This window comes from Lotus japonicus, chromosome 1 (genome assembly GCF_012489685.1).
Source record: "Lotus japonicus ecotype B-129 chromosome 1, LjGifu_v1.2".
Taxonomy (NCBI): Eukaryota; Viridiplantae; Streptophyta; class Magnoliopsida; order Fabales; family Fabaceae; genus Lotus; species Lotus japonicus.
The window spans coordinates 57,221,444-57,233,227 of NC_080041.1; the positions used below are offsets into that span (position 1 = coordinate 57,221,444).

At 41.3% G+C, this 11,784-nt stretch overlaps 1 non-coding gene across 1 annotated transcript; it reads left to right on the forward strand.

Annotated features, from left to right (window-relative positions):
- The first annotated feature begins 544 nt into the window (after positions 1-544).
- On the forward strand, positions 545-629 carry TRNAM-CAU (transfer RNA methionine (anticodon CAU)). The gene is given in 2 exon segments: positions 545-582; positions 594-629. It is a non-coding gene; the product is annotated as a tRNA-Met (tRNA).
- Positions 630-11,784: the final 11,155 nt, after the last annotated feature.

Below are 11,784 nucleotides of genomic sequence, written 5' to 3' on the forward strand. Positions count from 1 at the left end.
TGTTGACAGCTTAGATCCCAGTGTACAATAGGACACATGTAAAGGCATTTAAAAGACACACTTAGCTCTCATACTTCGAGCTCGGTGTCTTGTGGACTAGTGGACTGGGCGAGCCCCTAGAGGGGCAACGCCCAGCATGTAGCCCGCCCTGTGGCGGGGCCCTGGCCTTAAAATTGGGCCTTGATCTCGGAGGCCCAATTGGCCTTATAGGTAGTACTCAAGCTCTATAAATAGGAGGTAGTTACCAATTGTAAAGGACTTTGCCTCATTTGATGAAATCATACATGAAATTCAGCATTCTCTCTCTAGCGCAATTCTCCACTCTCTAGGTACTATACCTTTCATCAATGTTCATTGCAAGAACACTATCCATGCAGACCCGTACCCTTTTGACATCCCTACTCATATAAGAGAAATTGACATTACACACGGTTCTCACATTACCGCTGAGCTTTTAGTAACCATGAGTTGAACGAAACCAATGGAGAATTAGTCAATTACCTGTATGTTGTATAACACGTTTACAGAAGAATTAAACGTCAACGGGGTGGTGGCGCAGTTGGCTAGCGCGTAGGTCTCATAGCTTCTGAGTTATCCTGAGGTCGAGAGTTCGAGCCTCTCTCACCCCAATTTTTTTTTATTATGCCATCTAGTTTATTTTATTTCATTTTTTTCGGTCAATTGCCATCTAGTTTATTTAGCACATATATTCGATCAAGTTGAAGATCCTAGAAGGCCCAAACCAGACAAACAATTGCTTTCCCCTCCCATGCCCACTTATACAGCCCAATTATGAAAATCAGGTAAATGTTATATACCAAAGGAAAATACCAAATCCAGCACTTGTCATGAATGGCCTGCCCATAACTTGACCATATTAGTCGTTTTCAAAGTAGCTGTAGTGATATATGTTGCATTGAATTTTCCGTGCATGCAACTACAACTAAATTTTGTTAAGGTCAAATTCAAAAAAAAATGCAAACATCATTAAACGGGATACAGGTCCATACAAATCATTTTATAGTACGTACTAGATGACTACTCAAGTAATATTTCTAGTTGTGTTCCTTAGGTACAAAAGAATATCATTCAGTTAACATCAAAAAAAAAAATCATTCGGTTAAAAGTTAAATGCGATTTTATGGTGGAGTGATCGTTGTCATTCGTAATTTATGTGTTTAGACTTGTGAAATCACATTTGCATTGGTGTAGAGCGAAAAACAAACACACTATGGATTTCAAACCTTGATAAGCTCTAAGATCCCACTTTAATTTGCTGCCCGGTTAATAATAAAGTCTCACATCAGCTAGGGCACATGACTCTCAAGTGTTTATATATGAGTGCAAACCTCAACTCTTGAGCTAGCTTTAATTTTGCGGTTGAGTATTGACCTCCTAATTTCTAATAGTTAACATAAAAAAAAGGCTTAATTCCAGTTTGAGTCCCTGATGTTTCAGAAATGTGCGATTTGCGTCCCCCGTGTTTAAAACGTACGGTCAAGCTCCCTAATGTTTCTAAAACGTGCGATCGAAGCCCTTCCGTCCATATCCGTTTGGTTCCGTATGTTGACCAAATGGAGCTGCATCCACGTGTAATAAAACGAGCGAATTTACTCCCTGATCTTTCATCTTTGAGCAATTTGCCTTCAAAATGTTTAAAAACATAATTTAAAAAAATAAATCTTTAATCTTTAACAGATTGTAACAAAAAAAAGATCATTAATCTGTTTCAGAAAAAAAAATATCATTAATCTTGAATGAAAACAAATTATTCATTGGCAAAGTAACACAACCTGAAACAGATTCAAATCAACAACAATTCAAGAAAAAAAAAATTGAATCTTCAATTCATGTTCGTGAACAAAACAACACCTTTATCAAGAATAGTAATAACAATTTTCTCTCTAGTTCATCTTCCACTTTCAAACACACACATTTCTCTCCATCTTTCATGAAAAAACAGATCCAACACAAACAAAAAACACATAAATAATGTAAGAAACTAGAAATCCAGGAAGATGGGATTTGAACAGAAAAAATTGATGTCGATTTTGTAGATGTGGGTTTTGTAATGGAGAATAGCAGGTTTAGATCTAAAGGAGGAGAAGAAGATAGTGAGTTCAGTAGGAAGAGGTGGTGGTTTGGGGTTGGTTGGTTATGGCTATGGTGAAGAAAGTGAGATTACAGGTGAAAAATATGAACTGATTTGGATTTTTAATAATTTATATTTAGTTATATTCTGATATTATTTAGTTTTTTAATTAAATTGTTTTATTTTAAATTTTATTGAAACATGAGGCAGTAAATTCGCTCGTTTTAAACATTAGGGAGGCAAATTGCACAAAGATGAAAGATCAGGGAGTAAATTCGCTCGTTTTATTACACTTGGACGCAACTCCGTTTGGTCAACAGACGGAACCAAACGGATATGGACGGAAGGGCTTCGATCGCACGTTTTAGAAATGTCAGGGAGCTTGACCGCACGTTTTAAACACGGGGGACGCAAATCGTGCATTTCTGAAACATCAGGGACCCAAACTGGAATTAAGCCTAAAAAAAACTCATTTGGTTAAAAGTTAAATGTGATTTTATGGTGGAGTGATCGCTGCCATTCGTAATTTGTGTGTTTGGACTTGTGAAATCACATTTGCATTAGTGTAGAGCGAGAAACAAACACACTCTATGGATTCAAACCTGTATAAGCTCTAAGATCCCACTTTGCTGCTTAATCATTCCGTTAACTTAAAAAAATTCATTTGCTTAAAAGTTAAATGCGATTTTATGGTGGAGTGATCGCTGCCATTCGTAATTTGTGTGTTTGGACTTGTGAAATCACATTTGCATTGGTGTAGAGCGAGAAACAAACCTACACTATGGATTTCAAACCTTGATAAGCTCTAAGATCACACTTTGCTGCCTAAAAATGCAATTACCTCAAATAATTGAAGTCTGATTTTTATATGGATGGTTGGTTGATTGATGTAATGCTATGTTTATTTTATGAGACCAGGAGGCTATGGCCTAAATGATGCTTTTTTAATTGTTTGAGGAGTTTCTGTCCAAAGGCCCACAGAAGGCCCAATTTCATTTTTTTTTCATATGTCGGAAATTTGTATAACAATGTTTACAAGATTTTACCATAAAATTAGCCTCTAAAGTTAGCTCCGAATTTTATCAAACTTCTCTTAAAATAAATAGAATTTAGACCAAATAAGTTTAACAAACTTGTTATAAATTTAAAATGAAAACTTATATAGTTTCACTAGAACGTTGTAAAGTATCAATTTGTGATAATTGAGAAATGAGACTAAAATTATACAATAACTAAATTTTGAAAAGTCCTAAAATAGGATCACAAACTAAACTATATAAAAATACTAATAGTCGGTGAAAAAATTAAAATTCTTGCGGGGCCGTGACTCGTGTCAGCACCTCGCTAGATACACCCCTAGAGACGAGGTTTTACCGTTACTATTTGCAAAAATAAAAAATAAGTCTATTTTTCAAATAAATTACCTTATGCTTATAGAATAAACTAGATAAAATGACTAATTAATAAGGGATCGGTCTTTGCACATAATGAGAGGTCACAATTGTTCACGGAATCACGGGATACTCTTCAGAAATTTGTATAAGTTAGGAATAAAATATAGTATGTTCACCAAAGAATCGATCAAATCAAGTAAAAAATAGAGATCCTATCACATGCAGTACGGGGCCCTGATGTTTTGTAATTTGGTACCCAAATTAAGCTGACATACATGCCTTGGTTACTTATTGTGCAATGAATAGGATTAATTTTCTGGAAGAAGACACACGCAGTAACTCGCCTAGCCTGTGACCCTTACAAAATAGCACTGTATTAATGAATGAGACATTCAAAGGAATGGCTGCCAAGACTATTATATATAAGTTGGAGTGGCGAAGTAGATTCATGAGATAGTAATAGATGCATTTGATCCGATGGATGGAGTGGTAAATTAAGCAATAGTGATTTGATGGAGTAAAGAAGTTTCACATAGACTAGAGATTATATATAATATAATTAAGATAAAATAGAGATATATATGACTAAAATAATTCATATAAAAAGTTAATCTTCACCTCTTAAATTAGCTTTTGGGTAGAGTTGAACCTCTCAAATTCTACCCACTTCATTACTTTTTAAGTATCATTCTAGCAAAAAGCTCTCCAACCAAGATAGTGAATAATTAATTTTTTTTTCCACTCTCTCATATCATTAAACCATTTATCATTCTTCCCCCTAGTAACAATAAAAATTTATAACCTCCTTCTTTTCATTTAACATAATGTAATGTTAACACATTTTTCTATGTAACTTTGAAAGTTCTTGAGTACTTTCATTGGAATTTAATTTCCACTTACTAGAGAAGACTTTTTTTTTTGTAACAAAAGTTTAAAGAAAGAAACAAAAGACAAAAACTACAGCAAATCACATCCTAAGATGCAGGGTCCCCATGCGATCTGCTTCCAACACAACCGTAAGGCCAGACGGTTGTTCATCAAAAAACACCATCGGCCTCGTGCTTCCCGCACCCATCTTAGCCATATGATCGGCCGCTGCATTATCCTCGCGAAGGAGGTGATGGCAAGTAACATCCCAATTACGCTGCAATAGGCTTTTGATTCCATTCACGACGGCTGCATAGTGATGAAAAGAAGAATGAGGCTTCGTGATGAGACCCAAAGCCACCAAAGAATCAGTGAAAAGCTCAACCTTCCGGTATCTGCGATGCCAGCACGCATCCAAGCCATAGAGGATTGCAACTAGTTCAACGCGTAAACAATCGGTCACTCCAAGGTGCCCAGCGAAACCAAACAGCCAACGACCCTGGCTATCACGTACCACCCCACCAAAACCAGACAGGCCTGGATTGCCCAGCGAGCTACCATCCGTATTCAAAGCCACAAAACCTGCTCGCGGAAATTGCCAACGAACAAACCTTGGTGGCTGCTGCACACTAACACTGGAATAAACACGAACTATGGTCTCATACAAGGCCCGAATCTCTCGGATCACACGGTGAACCACTTGCAACTCCCCAGCAAAATAGAAGCGACATCGTTGCTTCCATATCACCCACACCGTAGCTAAGAATAAAGTCAATCCAAAACCATGAAACATTCCCATCCAACTCATGAAGTCCGGTTGCGCGAAGAAAGAGCTCGGTAGCACAACTCCGATAGCTCGCCAGATCTGCTCCGCCTTAGAGCAGTCACGAACACAATGCAGCAGAGATTCAGGAGCCACCCCACACCTCTTGCAGGTCGCTGCCGTTGCCAAATGACGGTGCATCAGTACCTCTAACGTGGGCACCGCGTTGTGTAACGCCTGCCAAACGAAGAAACGAATATTCTCAGGTACAGGCAACTTCCAGCAATGTCCCCACGGTAGTGCCATAGGAATAGAATTAACAAGCTTACTCAATAGCTTTGAATTGATATAATGGGAATTTAATTTCCACTTACTACTAGTAAGGTATAACTGATAAAATGAACCTTAAAACATCAAAAAGACAATTAAATAAGAACACAGAATTTATTCTAAAACGACACTTAAAAAGGAACGGAGGGAATAATATATAGTATCAGAATCTATTAGTTGTAAAGTGAGTTTAATTTTTCGGAAAACATAAAAAAAAAAACCATTTAATCACTCTTTGCTTCTGATCATACAATACGTTTTCTTTTATAAGTCAACAGATCATACATTACGTACATAAGTTTCATTGTCCTAGAAAAATGATGTGAATTTTAAATCGTTTGAATTAAGTGAAACAAAATGGAGAATTGTTTGAAAAGTGATAAGAAAAAGGTATTCGTATATTACTAACTTACCCTTATACATTGAATATATAATTTTCAAAACAAAAAATAATTTTTTTTTTGGTACATGGGAAAATTAAACGACTAAAGAGCTAAAGAATCCCTAGCCAAGAAGGGAGCGACCACACTAGGTGGGTCCACGAAATCCATTCGAGCACAATGCAAACGAGCACCTTCACCCGCAAGACAATCCGCTGGACCATTCGCCTCTCGCGGAATAAACCGGAGCTTGACTATCCACTGTCTACTGAGGAGCAAATGAATCCCTTGTAGTTCAGAGGCATGAACATGGTACCCATAGTTCTTATCCTGAAGAGCCTTCACGAGCTCTTTGCAATCTGTCTCACAGTAGAGAGCGCGAATGTTCCTGACCCAAGCAAGCTTCAAACCTACCATCATAGCTCGAAAAAAAAAAAAAAATTGAAAACAAAAAATAATTTAGAAACCCTTATACATTGATTTTCAAAACAAAAAATAATTTATATTTTTTATAATATAATTTTAGGTTATCTATCAAATCATTATAATATATATTTCCTTTTAATTTATTTTACTCTATTGTTTTTCTTTTTGAAATGATTTTACTCTATTGTTATCTTTAGATATTATTTATTTTTGAGTTAAATATGCTTTTGTTCCTGACTTACACACCATAATTTAAAATGGTCTCTATAAAAAATTTCATAGTTTTTAGTGCCAAAAAATTTTGTTTGAATAAAGAAGGACTAAAGATTGAGCAAGTCCATTTTCAATATCAATCAATTTTGTAAGATCCTCCTGTGGACACCTATTTTTTGAAAAAATTTAAATTAAGTCGTTTCTAAATATAAAAATTATTTCAAACTTATTTGATATTATTGTTTTTGACTTTTAGATATAATTACTCATATTTTGTTAAAAAAAAAGATACACAAATTGTGGAAAACGCGTAGAAACATAAATAGGTTGTTTATGATTGTACAATTAAGGATGTACTTCAAAGTCAATTTGAAAGAATACGTAAGTTGTGGGCATTAAATTTTAGATTTACGTTTTTTTCCAAAAATTCCTAAATGACCGCATAATTCCTAAATGTTGATTCAAATATTTATTGTTTGATTCAAATAATACAAACCGCGTATAGTGCAATCAAAATAGCATTTATTGTTTGATTCAAATATTTATTGATCAATTTATTAATTAATTTATGTATTAATTAATTTCGACCAGTCAAAATTCAAGGATTTGGACCAATCAGCGAAGGCCATGTGGAAATTCGTTGAAACCAACCAATAGAGATGTGACATGTGGAAATTAGAAAGCATTATGGCCCACTTTGGTGGATGGACTTTATATATTATTAATATTTGATTGTGTGTCCTTTCATGATTTTTTTGTTTCATGATTTAATTATTACTACTTGTTTATACAATGATGATCTGTGTTCCTTCATGAACATTGAGATGAGGTATAGTACCTAAGGTGCATGGAACGTGATGTGAGATTCCTAGAGAGAATGAGAGTGTAACCGCTTAGAGAGAGAGTGTAACCAAATTTCAAGTTTGTTATTTCTCAAATGAGCTCAGAGTCCTTTACATTTGGTATCCCTACCCTATTTATAATTGGGGGAGTTGGGCTTAGCGCCTCTAAATCATTCTAATGGGTTAGTTGGGCCTCCGAGATGAAGGCCCAAGTCCCCGGTCCGCTCCTCGCCTTAGGCCAGCGCTCCTAGGCGAGGGACCCTGGGGTCTCGCCCAGTCCACAAGTCCACAAGACACCGAGCTCGAAGCATGAGAGCTAAGTGTGTCTTTAAACAAAAGAGACGAGGTGATGGTCGTAAGAAACTAACTAATGCTAAACATAAGGTACAGAAATAAAGAACAATTGCCAACATGGCTTAGTAATTTAAAGCTTAAAAATTTAAAGTTTTGAACGCCTCGTCACGCTTCCTTGGCGGCTTGAGTCCACAAGCAAGCTTGTGGCGATGATACTGGATCTGCTCGCCCTGCCATAGTTACGCATGAGTCCTGAATCGTGACCCCTTGACATGTGTCGAGCCTGCGCCACGCGTTGCACCCGAGGTGGTGCGAAGGTCAGCAAATCCATGGAATCTCAACCACTACCTTTGAAACGTCCCTTCGAATCATAGTAAAGCCTGACAATTTGAATTTAAACCAATAAGCTCCAACCGTTGTAACTTTTTCATTTAATGCGCTACCTTCGTGCCCCGAAATCCGCGCCACACTCCCTTGAGTGATCATTCCATCTTTGCCATGATGAGGCACGATTTCCCAACCGCTACTTATCCCAACTTTTAAAATCTCCTTCCCTAACTCATTCACCACTTCTGAAATTCCCACAATCTGCTGAAATTGACAAACTAGCATCCTCTTCCTTTCCCATCCTTATCCTTCCTCCTAGAAAAAATGACTCCTCAACGCCGAACTAAAGGATCCTCTCGATCCCGCAGCGTCGCTCCCCCCTCCGGGGGATTTCCCCTTGCTGAAAATGAAAAGAACGCTTTTTGGCACCAAATCTTCGCCACCCTACCCCAGTTCATAACTCAAGACCCCACTCAGGAGGCCATCTGCCAACCTTCTGAGCAGTCCACTGACAAGTCTATTGCCGAGACAGCCCGCCAGGCCGGCGGGCTTTGCCACGAGAAGTCCCTCGAAGATGTCCTCATCACCGGTCGGGGCTTGGAAATCCGCTGTCCTTGGCAGCACCGCACGATTGAACAAGGCGTGAAGCAACCCCACTTCTTTTATGTTTACGAGTACCTCTTCCTCGATCTGGGGATCAAACTACCCTTCTCCCCTTTCCTCTGCCAGGTTATGAGGGAAATCAATGTAGCCCCAAGCCAACTTCATTTGAACGCTTGGGCCTTCATTCGGTGCTTTGACATTTTCTGCGACTCCGTCGGTCTTGAAGCAAAAACCTTCCATTTTTTCTACTTCTACGGCGTGGAGCCAAAATCCTTGAAGACCCCGACTCCTGGGTGGGTCTCTCTGAAATCTCGTACGGGCCGGCAGCGCCTCTACCCTTACAAGAGCAACATCAAGAAGGGACCCGGGCGCAGGTACTTCAGCATACTTGTACATCCTACCTACCCTGTAGCTTTCACCCGCCGGGACGGGACCGCTTTGTTCCCTTTCTACTGGACCGAGAGTCCTCGCGATGTCCCGCAACCGTCTGATACATCGCTGAGTGATGAAGATAAAGCCATCCTTGGCTTTTTCGTTGGGCTCCCCATCCTTGAGTGCTCACAGTTGCTTGAAGCCGCTCGCAAAAACACCATCCGCTCATTTCTAGGAGGAACGAACTTCACCGAAGTCGCGCTCAAGCGCGCCCTAGCTGCTGACTCTCTTGAGTTTCCTCCCATTTTTAATACTAACGGGGTTAAGAGGAAACGTGCTGTCGCGGATGTGATGCTGAGGTCGCCGCCTCCCCTCAAAAGAAACGGACCAGAAGATCCGGTGCTCCCCCTTCCGAAATGGCCGTGGCGGCCTCAAACGTCGTTGCCACGGGGTCTGGCGATTCAATACCAGACCCCATCCTTCCGCTGGAGATTGACGAGTCGACCCCGATGTCCACCGGTGATGCTGTCCAACCTTCCCCAACAAGAAAACCCCAAAAATCCAAAAAGGTCGCCCCTGGCACTAATGAAAAATCGAGGGTCGCGACCCCCTCGCCTCAAAAGTCAAAAAAGAAGAAGAAGAAACCAAGAGACCCAGGGCTGGCGAAACATCTGCCCCTCGCCAAGACCTGGTAGGCGGGGAAAAGCCAGACACCATGGGCGATGTGGGGTGCTCGCCCTTTCCTGAGGAAGTCATCGCTGATCAACATGCTTCTGAAGACGTTCCCTCTGGTGCTCCCCAAACAACCCTCTCTCCTGACCGTTCATGTTGCCAAGTTGCGGCAAGCCCACTTAGGGTCTCCCCCGTTCCCACCATGAGTGACGACAGTGAAGACCAAACTCCCACTGCTTCGCTTCTGCTTCGCCATTCTTCCCCCGCTGCTAGCCATTCGATTGTTGATGATCAGACATGCTTTGTTTCAAATCAACAGCCCTCCCCTGTTGACTTTATGCTAACTGACCCTTTTCTTGGCAGCATGAGAGGAACTGAGACTCCTGGCCTTGATGGTGTGGCGCGAGAAGTCATCTCGTGCCTTTTGCGTGCAGGGTTTCTCTTTGCCAGGTTGTCGTAGGATTCAGCCACAGCCGCTGAAGCTGAAGAGCTCCGCCAGAGGGCTGAGGGTTACCGCCACGCCACACTCGAAGCGCATGGCGAGCGTGAGAGTTGCTGACCCAGGTAGCGGCCCAAATGACTAAACTGAAGAATTTGGGTATCGAGATGAGCTGTCGCGAGGAGGACTTGTTCGCTTGTGAAGAGAGAACGGAGGAGCTGGATGGCGAGCGGGACGATTTGCAGCAGGAATTGAAGGCCAAGGCTGAGGCGATTGCCGCGGGCAAGGCTGCCTGCCTCGTCAAAGACAAAGAGACCGCGTTCCTTTAAAGTGAGTTGGGGTCGACGAACAAATCTCTCGCCGAGGTGAGATCTGAATTAGAAAAAAAGGCCAAAGTTGTTGCGGACGCGGAATACCGTGCAGATTCTGAGGTCTGAACTCTCCGGGCAAGGCTGGCGGTCAGGGCTGCTGCTGAGGTCGTGGAAGAGCGTGGTCGCGGTTTCTTCCTCGCCAAAGCTCAAGTTCAATATCTTTATGAGGGTATTGACCTCAGCATACGAGAGCTTTCAAGAAGGTCACCCCCAGGGATTGGTCGGCCCGGACGATCCCCCAGGCTTCAATGCTACATATTTTGCGGTTACTGAAAACGCAGGAGAAGCAGAAGACGTTAATGTATTGTGAATATTTTGTATTTATTTTTCTCTTACCCTTTTTTTTGTAATTAATATCACCCCACGTTATTTAATGAAAATTTGCTGCAATTTCGTTTGTCCAATTCTCTCCTCGTTCGCACCCTTGTGCCCTTCGGGCTTTGCATTTTGTGCTCGTGTAGCGATTTTGAATGTGTGCTAAGGAAACTAGGATTTTAGCTCAACCTTGGACTGAGGCTTTCTCCTTCACACCAATATTTCCCGTAAGAGCAGGTGCGGCCTCGCCGGTTTTATCCCGGCGAGGGCTTACGGTGCTAGGGACCCAATGGTCATATAGGTTTACCCTGACTTATGCCTAGTTTTTGTTCTTGCCCGTATTTCGGGGAGGTCTCGTTTGCCCATATTTCAGGGAGACTTTTGGGATAAACTGCTTGTCCTCGGACAAGGAGCCTACCTGCACACATTGCCAACGAGAGGTCAGAGATTCGCGTCAGACTTTCCGGAGCAATCCCCAGACATCAAGGTCGTGTTGGGATTGCCACCTTTAGAGAATTTTTCCCACCGGGCGAACGTGACATGTTAGTTGAGTTGCTATCTGGGTAGCAGCGGTTCGCGTCGGACTTTCCCGGAGCGATCTCCAGACATCAAGGTCGTGTTGGGATCGCCACCTTCGCGGAATTTTTCCCACCGAGCGACCGTCGTATTGTAGTCCAGCTAGGAGTATTACTTGAGAATATGCTTTTGCATTTGATTTGTAAAAGTTTTACATGGGAGGGATAACTCATTAAAAAACTCCCGTGGCGGAGAAAAAGAGTGCATCTTTATTTTTGGTCATAATTTTTGGTTTTGTTGTTGTGTCCTCGTTCCTGCTTTCTTTGCTGCGTCCTCGGCCCTGCTTTCTACACGCTTCCGCTTCCATCCTCTGGCTCAAAGTATCATCCCCATCACCACATCTTTTGAGCCCGACATGCTCGCTATCCACTCATCGTTATTTTTGGGCAGGCTCCCTTCCATGCCCGCCTAGTGACAATGAGGAACTTCTCCTATCTTGCCCTTCTGCTTGTCGCGCTTGGACGTCCCTGGCTTGAAAACTACCGAACCCACAGGCTTCCAATATTTT